Consider the following 16117-nt stretch of genomic DNA (forward strand, 5'->3'; position numbering starts at 1 on the left):
AAACCACCAATTGACATTATCAAAGGCTTTTTGTGCATCTAGAAATATCAAAGCAATCTGCTTTTCAGGATGTGCTTCATAGTTTTCTAAAGTATCTAAAATTATTCTTATATTATCTCGAATTTGTCTTTTTGGCAGGAATCCATTTTGGTCAGGATGTATAAAGTTATTCAAATCTCTCTTAAGTCTTTCTGCCAATATCGTTGCAAAAATTTTATAGTCTGCATTTAACAAGGATATAGGCCTATAGTTTTTGATTTGTTGTGGGTCTGTTTCTTCTTTATGAATCAAAGTGATATATGCCTCAGTCCATGTTTTGGATATTTCTTTTTTTATCATTACTTCATTCAAAACCTCCAGCATTGGAATCGATAACGATTCTTGTAACGTCCTACAGTATTCAGCTGGCAGTCCATCCGGACCTGGTGCCTTTCCATTCTTCTGTTTCTTAATTGCCTCAGTTAATTCCATCATCATTATGTTTCCATCCAATAACTCTTGAACCTCTTTGGGGATTTGTGGTAATTTAGCTTTTTGTAGATACCTTGCCACTTTATCCTCTTCTATCACATCTTTCTTATACAATTGTGTATAGTATTCCTGTATTATTTTTCCCATCTCTTTATTTCCAAATCTACTTTGTCCTTGATGATAAATTAGTTGCGTTATTTTTCTTGATTCTCTTTCTTTTTTCAATTTATATGCTAACCATCTACCTGGTTTATTTGCATTTTCAAAGTAATTCTGTTTAGCAGTTCTTATTTTTTGAGCTAATTCTTCCTTCTCTAGTAGATCCATTTTGTGCTTTATAGTAAATTTCATCCTTGATAGCCATAGCTGTGAATTTATTCAGATAATGGTAACTCATCCTTGAACACCACTCAGATGGACTATGCAATATGTATTGCTTCCTTTGGAGATGATTCAGAAGCTACAACTAATATAGAATGCAGTGGTTGGATTGATGATGGAGCAAATCCATTATTGGAAAAAAACATCAACAGTTGCTGCATGGGTTCAATTATATTCAAAGTTCAAGTCAAAGTTCTAGCTATTATAGCAATAGCACTTAGACTTATATACCAGTTCACAGTGTTTTACAGCCCTCTCTAAGCAGTTTACTAAGTCAGCATATTGCCTTCAACAATCTGGGTCCTCATTTTACCAACCTCAGAAGGATGGAAGGCTGAGTCAACCTTGAGCCAGTGAGAATCTAACTGCTGGTAGTTGGCAGAATTAGTCTGCAATATTGCATTCTAACCACTGCAGCACAATGGCTCTAACAGTCCTTATAAAGTCCTGTATAGCATATCATTAACCTATATCAGGAGCCAGCTTGCCAGATCTGAATCTTTCAAGGGTCCCATCCAGTGGTGGGTTGCCCCCAGTTTGCATCGGTTCTATAGAACCAGTAATAAAACCTGGTGGGAGGCTCTGCCCACTGACCCTGACATCATCAAAATGCTTCTGCACATGCGCAGAAGCTTCTGTGCTTGCGCAGAAGAGCGTGCACATGAGCGAAGCAAGGGCGTGTGCACGGCCCCATTGCAAACTGGTAGAAAAGGTAAGTAGAACCCACCCCTGGTCCCATCTCAAGAGTTACACCATGTAGGGACTGGGTAACAAAGGTTTTTAGCATTAGCCCCAGGCTCTGAAACACATGAAAAAAATATAAATACATCCCAATGAAAATTTTGACTTTGGAATAAATAAAGGAGTAAGGCAGGGATATCCGCTGTCACCCCTACTTTTTATTCTAACTTTGGAAAACCTGTTAATTAGAATTAGGGCAAATAAAGAAATACAAGGATTAAAGATTAAGAGAGAGGATTACAAGGTCCAAGCTTTTGCAGACGACCTTGTTTTCTTCATAGAAGACCCAATAGAAACAACCCCGAAATTAATAAAAGAGATTGAAAAATTTGGAAAGGTAGCAGGCCTAAAAATTAATAAAGAAAAGACAAAAATGATAACAAAAAATATGACAACAAAACAAGTAGAGAAATTAGTAAAAGATTCTGGACTACAGGCAATTAAAAAAGTAAAATATTTAGGGATAAATTTGACAGCTAGAACGGCAACAATAAAAGAAGATAATTATGACCCCTTAGTCCAGAAAATAAAAGAGGACTTAGATAAATGGGGGAAATTAAAACTGTCCCTGCTGGGGAGAATAGCAGCGATAAAATCAAACATACTTCCAAGACTCCTTTATTTATTCCAAACAATTCCAATAAAATTAGATAAGAAATTTTTTGATAATTTGGATAACACAACTATAAAATTTGTGTGGGAGGGGAAAAAATCAAGAATAAAATTAAATATATTACAAGATGACAAAAGTAGAGGCGGATTTGGGTTCCCGGCATGGGAAAAATATTATAAGGCTGCAAGCCTATTATGGATCAAAGAATGGATAACCTTGGATAATCAAAGACTGTTAAATCTGGAAGGACATGACTTAATGAAGGGATGGCATGCCTTTATATGGAGCTCAGGAAATAAAATATATAAACATTTCAATAACCACATTATCAGGAAGTCTTTAATCAACACATGGCAACAAATCAAACGCAAACACTATATGAAAATTCCTGGCTGGCTATCAACAATAGAAGCAATAACTCACCCCAACATATTAACAAAACAAAAAATCTTAAGATATAGAGAAATAGTAGATGTTCAGGGGAAATTGAAAACTAGGGAAGAGCTCAAAGAACAAAGAATAGTAATAGACTGGTGGCCCTATTCACAAATAAAGATAAGATACAGAAAGGACCAAGAGGAGGGAGGAATAGACTTAAAACAAAATCGATTGGACAAATTACTAGAATCTAAAGAAGGGAAATTAATTTCGAAAATTTATAAATATTTACTTGGATATGATTTGGCAGAAGAATTGGTCAAAGGGCAGATGATAGCGTGGGCGAGGAACATTGGGCACAGCATACAGTTGGAAGATTGGGAAAACAACTATAGCATGACAAAATCGGTAGCTTATAAAGAAAATCACTATAAGATGTGGTACCGATGGTATCTGGCACCCGCAAGGTTAGCAAAAATGTATCCGAATGTAAATCCGGCCTGCTGGAAATGTAAAAAAACACAGGGAACTTTTTACCGTGCTTGGTGGCTTTGCCCAGAAATTAAGAAATATTGGAACAAAATAAAACATGGATATTAGAAATAACAGACTACGAAATTGAATTAAAACCCGAAGTCTTTTTATTAGGCATGATTAAAAAGAATATTAGAAATGATATAAAATATTTAATACTCCACATTATTACGGCAGCTAGACTAGTGTTAGCACAACTGTGGAAAATAGATCGTTTGCCAACTGACCAGGAGCTAATACAAAAAATCTATATATGCGCAGAGATGGATAAATTAACTTTAGAGTTACAGGACAAGGAAGACTCAAAATACTTCACAATATGGAATAGATGGTACCAGTGGATAAACCAGAGGAGGGGGAATGGTTAAAGATGAAATTTAGAAGAAATCAACATAATTAAAAACAGCACTGTCAGATGTATAGAAAAGGAAATAAGTCACTGTGCGTATGTATATATGTATATATAATAATAGAAAGTAGTCAATAGATGAAGTTGAGTGCTGTATATGTACTGTATATGTAATTTTGTCTTTGATTAAGAGAAACTTGTATGTTTTTCTTATATTTGTTTTAAATGTTTTTTAAGAACGAATAGTTTGTTTTAAAAAATTTTAAAAAAGAAAATTTTGACTTTTTCAACATATTTCAACATGCAGAGACTTGACCTTTATTTCAACAATCTTGATAAAAGATATACCAATATCATCACCATTGACACTTTGTAGTCCATTGTCTAATTTGAAAAAACATAAATGCAAATTTTGTATGTAGAAAGCATAAGCATATCCCTACATTTATCACTACCTCAAAATACCTAAACTTAGAATCAGGCTCGTCAGATTCTCTTATTTACAGAGAGATCAGGTTGAATTGAGAGGAACTTGTATAATTTATACCTCAGACATTTGGTTTTATTTGCTCTTTGTTGTTAAAGAGTATGGTGTCATCATGCCTAGATCAAAAGAGTTCTCTGAGGCCTTCATAAGAAGGTTATAGGTACCTATAAGTCTGGGAAGGTTTTTAAAAAGATTGCAGAAAAAATGGACATCAATCTTTTTTTTTTATTATTAAGCTTATATGCCGCCCTCTCTCCGAAAAGGACTCAGGCTCACAGCAATAAAAAACAGATAAAATCAATATTAAGTGTTAAAACCATTAAAACTCCCCTTAAAAACCTCTTCAGTCCAGTCCAGCCTGGCGAAATAACCATGTCTTTGTTACGAGGGTTGGTGGATCGGGCCCAATAAAGAGACTTGAGTCATCAGGTAAAATATCTCTCTTTTATTCACAGGTTCATCACATCATCACTGCTCACATTAGGATGAAGAACATGGAGGAGTGTGCCCACCTTTTATACCTGTGGGCGGGGATTCAGGTAAGGAGGGATCTATGGGAGTGGCTGACCAGGTGGGTGTCTGGGTTAACCCCTGCACTACCGAGCTATAGCTAATCCCTGGCACGGGTAGGGCATTTATGCCTGACAAATCCCCCTCTAAATGCCTGACCCGTGTCTGTAGGCCTGACTGACTGGTTGGTACCCTGAGGCGGATGTTGAGTTTGGAAACTAAGTGTGAGTGTTGTTTGCCCTGTAGAGGTTTTGTGAGTATGTCTGCCATCTGTTCTTCTGTCTCGCAGTGTATGGCTTTTATGAAACCGATTCTGGAGAGCTGCCTAACGTGCTTATACTTTATGTTTATGTGCCTTGATCTTTGCCCTACAGCGTCAGACATGGATATTTCTATGGCGGCCTTGTTATCTTCGTAGATATTTATTGGGTAGGCTGGTTCTCTCCACACGCTGGCGAGTAGGTCATCGAACCAGATGAGATTGTTGGCGGCTTTGGAGAGACATATGTATTCAGCTTCAGTAGTCGAGGTTGCCACCAAGATTTGTTTACCTGTGTACCAATGCACGGGACTGTTATTTAAGTAGAATATGTACCCAGACGTGCTTTTCCGGCCTTTGGCATCTCCGGCCCAGTCGGCATCGGCGTAGCAGGAGAGGGTGGGTTCGTTGGATTTTTCAGGTTCTAGGGTTAAGCATGCATTGACACTTTGTTTTAGGTACCTTAGCACTCTTTTCACTGCATCCCAGTGATATGTGGTGGGTTTGCTCACACGCCTGGACAATAAATTAACTGATAGGGCAATGTCCGGTCTTGTCCAGTTAGCGATATACAGGAGGGAGCCTATGACTGACCTGTATAGTGTGTTGTCTTCAAATCCGGGTGATTCATCATGCATGTTTTTTAGGAAGTCTGCCTGCATTGGTGAATCACATCCCTTGGCGTCTGCCATGTTGCACTTATGGAGTAACTCTTCTATTTTCTCTTTCTGTGACAGTTGGAAGCCTTTTGGTGTTTGGTTGACCTGTACCCCCAGGTACTGATTTATCCTTCCAAGGTATTTTAGGGTGAAGTGTTCGCCCAGCCTGCTGGCGAAGGTGTCGCGGTTCCCTTTGTGTTTGCTGATGTATAGTATGTCATCCACGTAAACTAGGATGTACTCTGATGAGTCCCCCTCCTTCCTGGTGAAGAAACAGTTGTCAGCTATGGTTGCCGTGAATCCCATAGACTTCAGGGCCTCCACCAGGCACTCGTACCAGCGCTTGCCTGATTGCTTTAGCCCATACAGGCTCTTGTGAAGTAACCAGGTGTCCCCTCTGCTGGTTTCTTTGCTGTGGGGCGCTCTGATGTATATTTCTTTATCTAGGTTGGCGTGCAAGTAGGCGGTCTGCACGTCAAACTGGTGTACCTCCAGTCCTAGCAGGGATGCAATGACCAGGGCGCTTTTGACGCTCTCTGTCCTTACGGTGGGTGAATATGTGTCAGTGTAGTCCTCTGGGAACCTTTGAGCAAACCCCTGGGCAACTAATCTTGCTTTGTATAGACTTTGGCCACCCTCTAAGTTCTTGACCTTGAAGATCCATGGGTGCCTATTGCGCTCTTGCCCTCTGGGACTTTGGATGGGGTGTAGACCTTTAGCTTCCTCAGGCTATCCAGTTCTTTGGTCATGGCTAGCTCCCACTTTGTCCTTTCTTCCTGGGGTAGCCTCAATACCTCTTCGTAGGAATTTGGTGTAATGTGATTCGTGTGCATCACGTAATCATTTAGCCTCCTGGGTAGCTGATTTCTGGTTGACCTGACTGGTCTGTCTACTGTCTGTTCAGTGTCATGTAGGTATCTGGCCTCTCTTTGCGTCAGTGAGTCTATATTTATCTTGGGATGATTCTCTTTCCATCCCTCAATCTTAATGTTTTGGAGGTTGGGTTTGGGCCTGCTCCCTTCCTGCCTATCCACTGTCTCGCTTTCGTTTTGAGCTTGCTCAATTTGACTGCCCTCTCGCTTGGTGGGTACCTCATTTAAGTGTATTCTGGACCAGTTGGCTTGCTCATGGAATGCCGCTGTCCTAGAGACCACAAATCTATTGTTGCTGTCCACAAACCTGAAGCCCTTGGTTCCTGGCTCGTATCCCATAAACCTCAGTCTTCTGGATACCTTGTCCCCTTTCTTGCGCAACTGCTTGGGTATGTGTACATCAGCAGTCACACCGAACACATGTAAGTGTGCTATCTGTGGCTTCTTGTGATACATGATCTTGTATGATGTTTTGTCTATCACACTGGACCATGTTCTGTTGAGTGTGTAGTTGGAATAGACCAGGGCTTCGGACCAGAAGTGTTGGCCAATGCCCACGTCCTCTAAGGCGCACCTGACCATCATTTGGAGCGTGGAGTTCCGTCGTTCTATGACCCCGTTCTGAAAGGCGGAAAACGGGGATGACATAAAGTGGATCACGCCTTTGGACCTGAGCCAATGGGAGAAGTCCTTAGATAGAAACTCAGATCCTCTGTCGGTCATGATTTGTTTGATTCTGGTGTTGTTTTGGGTTTCTACTCTTTTATAAAACTCTTTGAATTTTTGGAAGGCCTCATCCTTTTTTCTTAAGGTGTAGACGAAGCCATATCGACTATAGTCATCTACTATGGTGAGGAAGTACCTTTTCTTATAATTTATGGATGGCCTTAGGGGTCCTACCAGGTCCATGTGGACTAAGTCAAATATTTGTTTGGCGGCACGTAACGACTTCTTGGGTCTGGGTTTTACCTTTAATTTTGAACATTTGCACACCGAGCACTCAAGGTAGTGTTCACAGTTCTTTATTTTGATGCCCTCAGTACAATTGGCCATTTTCTGGATCACGGGAAAACTGGCGTGCCCTAGCTTCCGGTGTAGCAGATGAGCACAGTCGTCATGCATGGGTTTGCCTATTGAGGGCCTCCTTTGGGTGTGTCTGTTGTGTTGTATTTCTTGTGTCGTGTTACCATCGTTATCTATCTCTCCCCCTTCTGCCTATTTCCCCTCAGTCCCATTTTGGCCAGTGTCCTCTGTGTTCTCTGAACTGGTGTACACGCTGTGGGTGTTATTCTCACAGAAATTTATGTAAGGTAACCCTTGGCTGACGGTTACTCTTCCTATATCTTCCCCATCTTTGCTAACTTTAACATTACCTTTTGTAAAAGTCACCTCTACTCCTGATTCTTTGCTAAGCTTTACTGCGGCTAGGATGTTGTGGGGTATTTCCGGGACTAGCAGTACCCCCTCTATTTTCCCTATGCCTGGCAATGTAACTGTCCCTTTTCCGGTCACTCTAACCTGGTTTTGGTCCGCAACTTTGATGGAAAAGTCTTCCCTCTTGAATGATGAGAGTAGTTTCTGGTTGTATGTGGTGTGGTTGGAGGCTCCCGAGTCCAGGAGCCACGAGCTGGCGTCTTTGTTTTGGTGTGTGGTGTGTGTGTGCTCCCCTATCCCGTATAGAGATCCTGTCCTGCTGTCGCGCGAGCTGTCTCTGTTCCCCCTTCTATCCCTGGGATTGGGTGAGTCCCTACGCCTATACCTTTCTTCAGATGCGTGCCTTTCCGTTTGTCTGTACTTATGCTCTGGTCTGCCTCTCTCCCTATAGTTCTTGGGGCAGTCCCTTTTGATGTGTCTCCTTGACCCACAGATGTAGCATTCTGGCGTGTTGTGCTGTTTCTCTTGGAAGACTACTCTTTTTTCACTCTTATGTTCTCTGGGAGGGCCGGGGCGGCTCTTCCTCAGATTATCTTCCGCGATAAGCTTGTTGGATAGCTTCTCCACGGATAGCATTCCTAGACTAATGGTGTCTAAGTGTGTCAAGAAGTTATTCCATGAGTGATCTAAAGAGTTAATTATGACGCTCTTCATGATCTGGTCGGAAATAACTTCTCCCCTAAGGTGTAGCTCTGCTCTGGTACCGCTCAAGGACACTAGGTGCTCACTCATGGGGGTCCCTGGCTTAAGTCTGGCAGAAAAGAAGTCTTTGGAAATTTGGGTGGTGGTGGACACACTCTCACTGTAAAACAACCCAAACATTTTCCCTATAATTTCTGATACTGTGAGGTTGTGGCCAATACAGTGGTAAATTGTGGGGGATATGCTGGCAATTAAGAGATAGAATGCCCTATGGTGCATGCAATCCAGCTCTAAAGTCCATGGTCTCTCTGGGGGGTCATTAATAAAATGAGACATATTCTCTTTTAGGAATACCACCTGGAGTTGCTGTGACCACTCTAGAATATTACCCCCATCCATCCTCAACTTGGGAAAGTCAGCAGGTAAGTTCCCAGCACTATTAGTAAAATTACTTACTGCTGGCTGCTGTCCATGGTTCCTTATGTGCCTATAGCAGCAGTAAGGCATGGGAACGCTTGCCGGTAGTTTAAAAGTCCCGCTTTGTAATTTTTTTCTTTTTTCTTCTTCTAGGCGGAAGAGCGCATGCACGAAGTCCATTTCAGCTCTGCCGTCGTCGTGGAAGGATCTATTTATCGCGGCTCCGCTGTAGAGGCCTCTGCTGGACGGGTAGGCCTCGGCTTCGGCCTTGGGTGTCCAGGTGTGATCCGGAAGGTGTCGTCCTGCTGCTGCTTCCTCGAGGCGAAGATCCTGGCGGCGCTGATGCTCCGGCGATGGCGGTAAGTAGCTGCCCCAGTCCCCGCGATCCGGGGTGCGCGGCTTGGGCGATCAGGGGCGCGGTGTCCCTGGGGTGCGAAGGTCGGCTGGTGAGCTGGCATGGGCGTTGGTGGCTCTCCGGTGGGTGCTCCGTTGCAATTCTCCCCGTCCCTCCTTCCGTTTCGGCCTCCCCGGTTTCTCCTTCGTAATTTTGAGGCCCGGGCCGAAGGCCGCGGCAAGGGTCTTCATGGCCCTATCTACTTGCCGCTCGCTGGGTGTGTACCAGGGGTCCGAGTCCGATTCTGCCCCCTCTCCCCGGTCACTCTCTTCATGATTCATGGTCCGGCATTTTTCGCGCGCCGGCCATTTTGAATCCTGGCTGCCGATTGGTTGAAGGTCGGCCATCTTGTCCGAGCACGTGGACAAAGATGGCCGCCATTTCAAATTTAGAGCGGGGCTTTGGGTCTCGGTGGCCGTTGGAAGTGCCCTTTTGGGCGATCCACTCACCGAGTCCAGCTCCTCGAGTTCTGAGTCCGAGCCTTCTTCGCTCCTTGCTGCCTCGCGGTCGATTATGAAGCTCCGCAGGTCGGCAAGGAGGTTTTTGTCACCGGCTCTCTCCTTCAACAGCTGCAAGACGTCGAGTTGCAGCTCCTCTTCTTCTTGGTCGCCGTGGTGGGCCCTTTTCCCTTTCTCAATCTCCCCCTTTTCTTCCGTTGCGGTGGTTTTGGGGGTGGTTGAGGTTCCTGCCTTCCCTGGCGAATCCGATGGGTTGCTTTCCCGTTGCTTCGGGGGTGTCGCCATTCTGCAGGTAGGTATGGGTCCTTGTCTTGCGGCTTGGGATCGCTGGGCCTTACCAACCATCCTCTGCTACCATTTTGTTACGAGGGTTGGTGGATCGGGCCCAATAAAGAGACTTGAGTCATCAGGTAAAATATCTCTCTTTTATTCACAGGTTCATCACATCATCACTGCTCACATTAGGATGAAGAACATGGAGGAGTGTGCCCATCTTTTATATCTGTGGGCGGGGATTCAGGTAAGGAGGGATCTATGGGAGTGGCTGACCAGGTGGGTGTCTGGGTTAACCCCTGCACTACTGAGCTATAGCTAATCCCTGGCATGGGTAGGGCATTTATGCCTGACAGTCTTAAGGTCACGGCGGAAGGAGCGCAGGTCAGGGGCCACCCGGAGCTCCAGGGGGAGTTGATTCCATAAGTTAGGTGCGCCCACAGAGAAAGCCTGTTCCCTAGGAGTCGCCAGAGTGGCGACGGCACTCCAAGGAGGCCCTCCCTGTTGGAATGCACCAGGCGATAGGGAGCTGTCGCTGGCCGCAGATGGTCCATCAGGTACCCCGGGCCTAGGCCATGTAGGGCTTTATAGGTAATAACCAGCACCTTGAATCTCACCTGGAGGGCAACCGGTAGCCAATGCAGGTCGTGCAGGAGGGGTGTAACATGAGAGTGTCGGGACACTCCCATCACTACCCGCGCGGCCGCATTCTGCATCAGCTGAAGCCTCCGAGTGGTCTTCACGGGCAGCCCCATGTAGAGAGCATTGCAGTAGTTGATTTTACTGTTTGAAAGATCACTTACAAATGGAAATTTCAAACAACTGCCAACTTGCCCAGGCCAACTTGTCTTTCCAGCAAGTTCAGTCCAAGAGTACAACACAAGATGCTGAAAGAACTGCAGAATTTTATCATGTGGCTACAGATAGCTCTCAGTACTACTGATGTCAAATCCATGAGAAAGAAGCTGCACAAATTAGATGCATATAGGAGATGTGCCAGGAGGAAACTGTCAGGTTCCTGTTGGAACACTGCCATTCCGAAGGGGAGGGGGGATCCTTCTTGGGGCTGATTGCTTTGAACGCTTTTGCTGTAACTGCATGGGAATTAGGGAGGGGGACTGGGCCATTAGGATGGATTCCTTCCCAGCCAGTTCCAGCCTGATACCCAAGGCCATGGCACCCTGAGGATGACCTATTATCACCATCCCACCTTGGAGTTCTCATAACACCTTTGCAGCATCATATTGGCTACTGGTGGACATGGGGCACTGGGTGGGGATTGAACAGGGGAAGTTAATTTAACACTTTGCCCAGGAATCTTCTGTCTTCTCTGCAATCACTTCTCTTCTCTGCAATCACTTCTCTCAGTAAAATTTCCTTTTGAAATATCACTTGTTTCAAGTCATACTTTCCTGAGGCAGGTCCTTACATTAGGCAGAGTCTGCAAAGTCATCAACCTGGAGAGGCATTTGTCCTACCATGGGGACTGTGCAAATGTTGTCTGCTCAAGGCAGTGTCCAGGAGGAAGCTGAATGCTAGGGGTGAAGCCTCTGCTATTGCTCACCCAGGAGCGAACTCTGCTGGATGGATGGAGGAAACTATGAACCTGGGGGACTTCTCTAAGCCCAGGTGGTCCATAGGCATTGGAAAGAAGGATGCCCTGGAGGCCAAGCTACCAAAACTGAAACTCTATTTGATGCCCCCCAGGGAGTTAGATGAGCTACGTGCCTAAATCAACAAGAACTTCACCCGGGGCTTTATCCAACTGGCACAACCCAGAGTCGCCATCCTGGTCTTTTTTTATTATTATTATTGAAAAGTTTTACAAAAAAGAAATACAAAATTCCCCCCCCCATGTTCCCCCCACCCTTTCCCCCCTTCATCCCACCCTCCCCCCCGACTTCCCAGAGCAAAATACAAGGTATTTCATTTAATCAAACATAAACTAGATTAATCTACTTATCCTCAAAGTACTACCTCCCCCACTGAAACCTTAACTCCACTACAGATAACCAAATACTAATACTAATACTAATACTAATACTAATACTAATACTAATACTAATAATACTAATACTAATAATAATAATAATAATAATAATAATAATAATAATAATAATAATAATAATAATAATAATAATAATAATTTTATTTCTATACCGCCCTTCTCCCGAAGGACTCAGGGCGGTGTACAGCCTATTTAAAAACACAGACAAAACAATGATATAAAATTTAAAATAATTAAATAAGTGGCTCAAATTTAAAACCCCAATAAATTTAAATACCCCAATTTAAAACTATTGTGTTGATAGTCCGGCCTGGCGGAACAACAGGGTCTTCAATGCGCAGCGAAACACCCAGAGGTCGGAGATCTTACGAATTTCCGGGGGCAGTTCATTCCACAGGGCTGGGGCTCCCACAGAGAAGGCCCTCCCCCTGGGCGTCGCCAGCCGACATAACTTGGCTGATGGCACCCTGAGGAGGCCCTCTCTGTGGGAATGAACTGGTCGGTGGGAGGCTATTGGTGGCAGAAGACGGTCTCGGAGGTACCCGGGTCCTATGCCATGGAGCGCTTTAAAGGTGGTAACCAACACCTTGAATCGCACCCGGAAGACCACCGGGAGCCAGTGCAGCTCGCGCAGGAGGGGTGTCACATGGGCATAACGGGTTGCGCCCATAACCACCCGCGCGGCCGCATTCTGGACCAGCTGGAGCCTCCGAGTGCTCTTCAAGGGGAGCCCCATGTAGAGAGCATTACAATAGTCCAACCGGGAGGTGACAAGGGCATGAGTGACCGTGCGCAAGGCGTCCCGGTCCAGAAAGGGCTGCAACTGGCGAATCAGGCGAACCTGATAAAAGGCCCCCCTGGCCACGGCCGTAATGTGCTCTTCTAAAGACAGCCGTGCGTCCAGGAGGACACCCAGATTGCGAGCCCTCTCTGTGGGGGGCAAAGATTCACCCCCAATAGTGTTAGTAATACTAACATTCATTCATAAGCTATTTGATATTTTCTTGTCTGATACTTATTTTGAATATAATCAATCCACCTTCTCCATTCTGATACGTATCTTTCTTGCGTGTGGTCCTTCAAATACGCTGAGATTTTCGCCATTTCTGTTAGGTTTGTTACTTTCAATATCCACTCTTCAATAGTAGGCAAAGAGTCCTTCAACCTGGTCTTGTTTAGAGAGAAAAAGGATGCATCTCTTCATTTCTGTGTAGAGTATTGCAGGCTCAAAGCTGTGTGCATGGAAAATGTGTACCCCCTTCCCCTAATGAAGGGCATGCTGGCTCATTTGGCAAAGGGGAGGATTTTCACAAAATTGGACTTGCAAGAGGCATACTACCATGTCAGAATTAGAGAAGGAGATGAATGGAAAACCAGTTTTAACTGCCCACTTGGCTTTTTCCAGTTTAAAGTGCTCACCTTTGGGCTGCAAGGGGCATCCACAGTATTCATGCAGCTAATTAACAACGTGCTGCATGAACACCTGTACAAAGTGGTGCTGGTGTATTTAGATGACATTTTGATCTACACAGAAACAAAAGCTGAGCCTGTGAAACTGGTCAGAGCTGTCCTCCAGAAGCTCTGTGCTGCTAAGTTATATGCCAAGTTATCAAAGTATGAATTCCACCAAGACAACATCGATTATTTGGGCTATTGAATTTCTCATGAGGGGGTTGAAATGGACCCAGAAAGCAGTGCTAGAATGAGCTCCCCCATGCACTAGGAAGCAGCTGTAAAGCTGCTTAGGGTTTGCCAACTTTTACTGACAGTTCATTCCCTCCTTTACTCAGATAGCCCTCCCCATCAGAAACCTGTTGAAAATGAAGGGAGGAGACAAGCCTAAACCCAGCCAACCACTAAAATGGACTATGGAATGTCAGGAGGCATTAAAAAAGCTCAAATGGCTTTTCGCTGCTGAACTGGTGCTAAAGCACCCTGACCCCAAGAAACATTTTGTCATCCAAGCTGATGCCAGTGATGTAGCAGTCGGGGCCGTTCTGATGCAGGAAAATGAGCAAGAACAACTGCAGACATGCACTTACACTACTAGAAAGCTAACCGAACTGAACAACGATGCGCTGTGTTGGAGAAGGAAGTGTATGCTGTTAGATGGGCACTCCTCTCCTGGAGGCATTTCTTTGAAGGGAGAAAAATCCCATTCCAGGTATGGATTGATCACAAGAACCTGGAAGCTTTAAAAACCCATTGAAAGCTATCCTTTAAGCAAACACAATGAACTCAATATTTCCAGTGATTCAATTTCACCCTACATTACTTACCAGGGAGAAAAAAACTTCCTGGCTGATGCTATGTCAAGGTTGCCTCAATACAATAGCACTAAAGTAGAAATAATTAAACTGTTACTCCCGTTGCACCAATTAGCAGCCCAAGTGACCACAAGGGCTTAGCAGAAGGAGAAACTGCCAGTGGACAGTGCTACAATGGTTGTTTTTAAGAAAGCCCTAGAGAATGATGACTGGTTTGGTAGCCATAAAAATGCCTGCTCTCTCCAGAATGGACTAGCCTGGGTGGGAGGCAAACTATATGTGCCCACTAGACAGAGACTTAAAATTATGCAGGCATGCCATGACTCGAAACTGGCAGGGTACTTCAGGTTTGTGAAAACTCTGCATCTCATCTAAAGACAGTTTTGGTGGCGACTTCCGGGTTTTGCTGGCTCCGGTGAAGACGGTGCCTTTTTAAGGTCCGCCAGCCCCGCCGTTTGTAGAGCCGCTTCGATCGTGAGAAGCGGCTTGAAAACTCCAGAATCTGTAGGATTTGAAGGAGAGAGTTGGCAAGGCGCAGGTTGAGCCCCTGTGAGCCCCCAGGAATTTGTTACTGGGGAGGAAACAGGCGTGGCTCCCTTTCAACTTGCAAAGACTCCGGGCGGCGTGGGACGACTCTGTTTATTGCAGAGCAAGCCGGCAGCAGCAAACACAGCCGATTGAATTTAACCTTACTAATTAACGGAGAAAAAAAAAAACCCGAACCCTGAAACCAAGGAATTGCAAGTATTTCCCTTTCTTTGTGACTTTTTGATCTGACTAAAAACTGAAGTGAGTGGGAGTGGCTTGAAAAGATGGCGCCGCTCCAGCGCTAACAAGTTAACAAGCTGAAAGGGAAAGTGACTCTTTGAAGCTATTCTAACAAGTTACATTGTAGCGCTGTTTGTTGCGAGTACAGGAGAAGAGGGGTGAGAAAAAAAAAAAATCCCTTTCTAAAACAAGCTGACTTCACACAAGTTTAAATTTACTTACTTCTAACCTGATTAAAACTGGGGGATTTTCTAAGAGGACTTTGTGGTGCTGGAAGAAGAAAAAGGATTTCTTTTTTTAGAAAATCTAACTCACGAGGTAAAATGGCCTCTAAAAAACAGGAAAGCAAGGCAGCAGGGGGGGGATCTCCCACACATAAGCCTGAAGAGCAGTTTGATTTTGAAAGTTTAAAAAAATTTATCACGCAGGCTTTGGATGATAAATTTCAAAAATCCCAACAGGAAATTAAGCAGGAAATTACTGAAATGAAAAATTTGGTGAAAGAGAATTATGACAAGGTGACTGATAAATTATCAAATGCAGTTTCTGGCCTGTCAGAAGTTATCATTAAAGTGGACTCTAAATTGGAAGAATTTAAATCAGAAGTGAATGTTAAAATAAAAGATACTGATTTTAAAATTTCTGATGTGGATAATAAAGTGCAGAGAGTTGAAGATGAAATCACGATGATGAAATTCCGGTCCATGGAATTTGCTATAAGAATTAGAGGTATCAAGGAGAGTGACCGGCAAGATCTGAGACAGGTTTGTGCTGATGCCTTGGCTGTGTTGTTAAAAATTGATCCTGATGAGATTTTATGCAAAATAGATAAAATTTACAGAGTGAACTCGTGGGTGGCCAGACAAAGACAATTACCAAGAGACGTGGTGATTTATTTCACAGACAGAAGAATGAGAAATGATATTCTGCAAAAATCTTTTCTTTCCTCTGTGCAAGTTGAGGGAACTCAAGTTGGAATTTATAAAGAGTTACCGCCAAAGATGCTGAAAGATAGAAAAGATTTTGGTTTTCTAGTAAAGGAATTAAACAAATTACAGATTCCATTTCGGTGGGATGCCCCAACGGGTATAATTTTGAAGTACCAGGGGGAAAAACACCGACTGAATACTGTTGAAAAAGCGGAATATTTTTACTACAATGTTTTTAAAGAGAGGTCACCATCCCCACGCTCATCTACTGTA

General features: G+C 44.0%; 1 long non-coding RNA gene across 1 annotated transcript; it reads left to right on the forward strand.

The window, feature by feature from the left end:
• Nucleotides 1-4425: 4425 nt before the first annotated feature.
• LOC148113407 (uncharacterized) lies at nt 4426-9031 on the forward strand. The gene is made up of 3 exons (XR_015728303.1): nt 4426-4493; nt 8679-8752; nt 8901-9031. It is a non-coding gene; the product is annotated as an uncharacterized LOC148113407 (long non-coding RNA).
• Nucleotides 9032-16117: the final 7086 nt, after the last annotated feature.

Source organism: Pantherophis guttatus, chromosome 5 (assembly GCF_059756535.1).
Source record: "Pantherophis guttatus breed Tessera chromosome 5, ASM5975653v1, whole genome shotgun sequence".
Lineage (NCBI taxonomy): Eukaryota > Metazoa > Chordata > Lepidosauria > Squamata > Colubridae > Pantherophis > Pantherophis guttatus.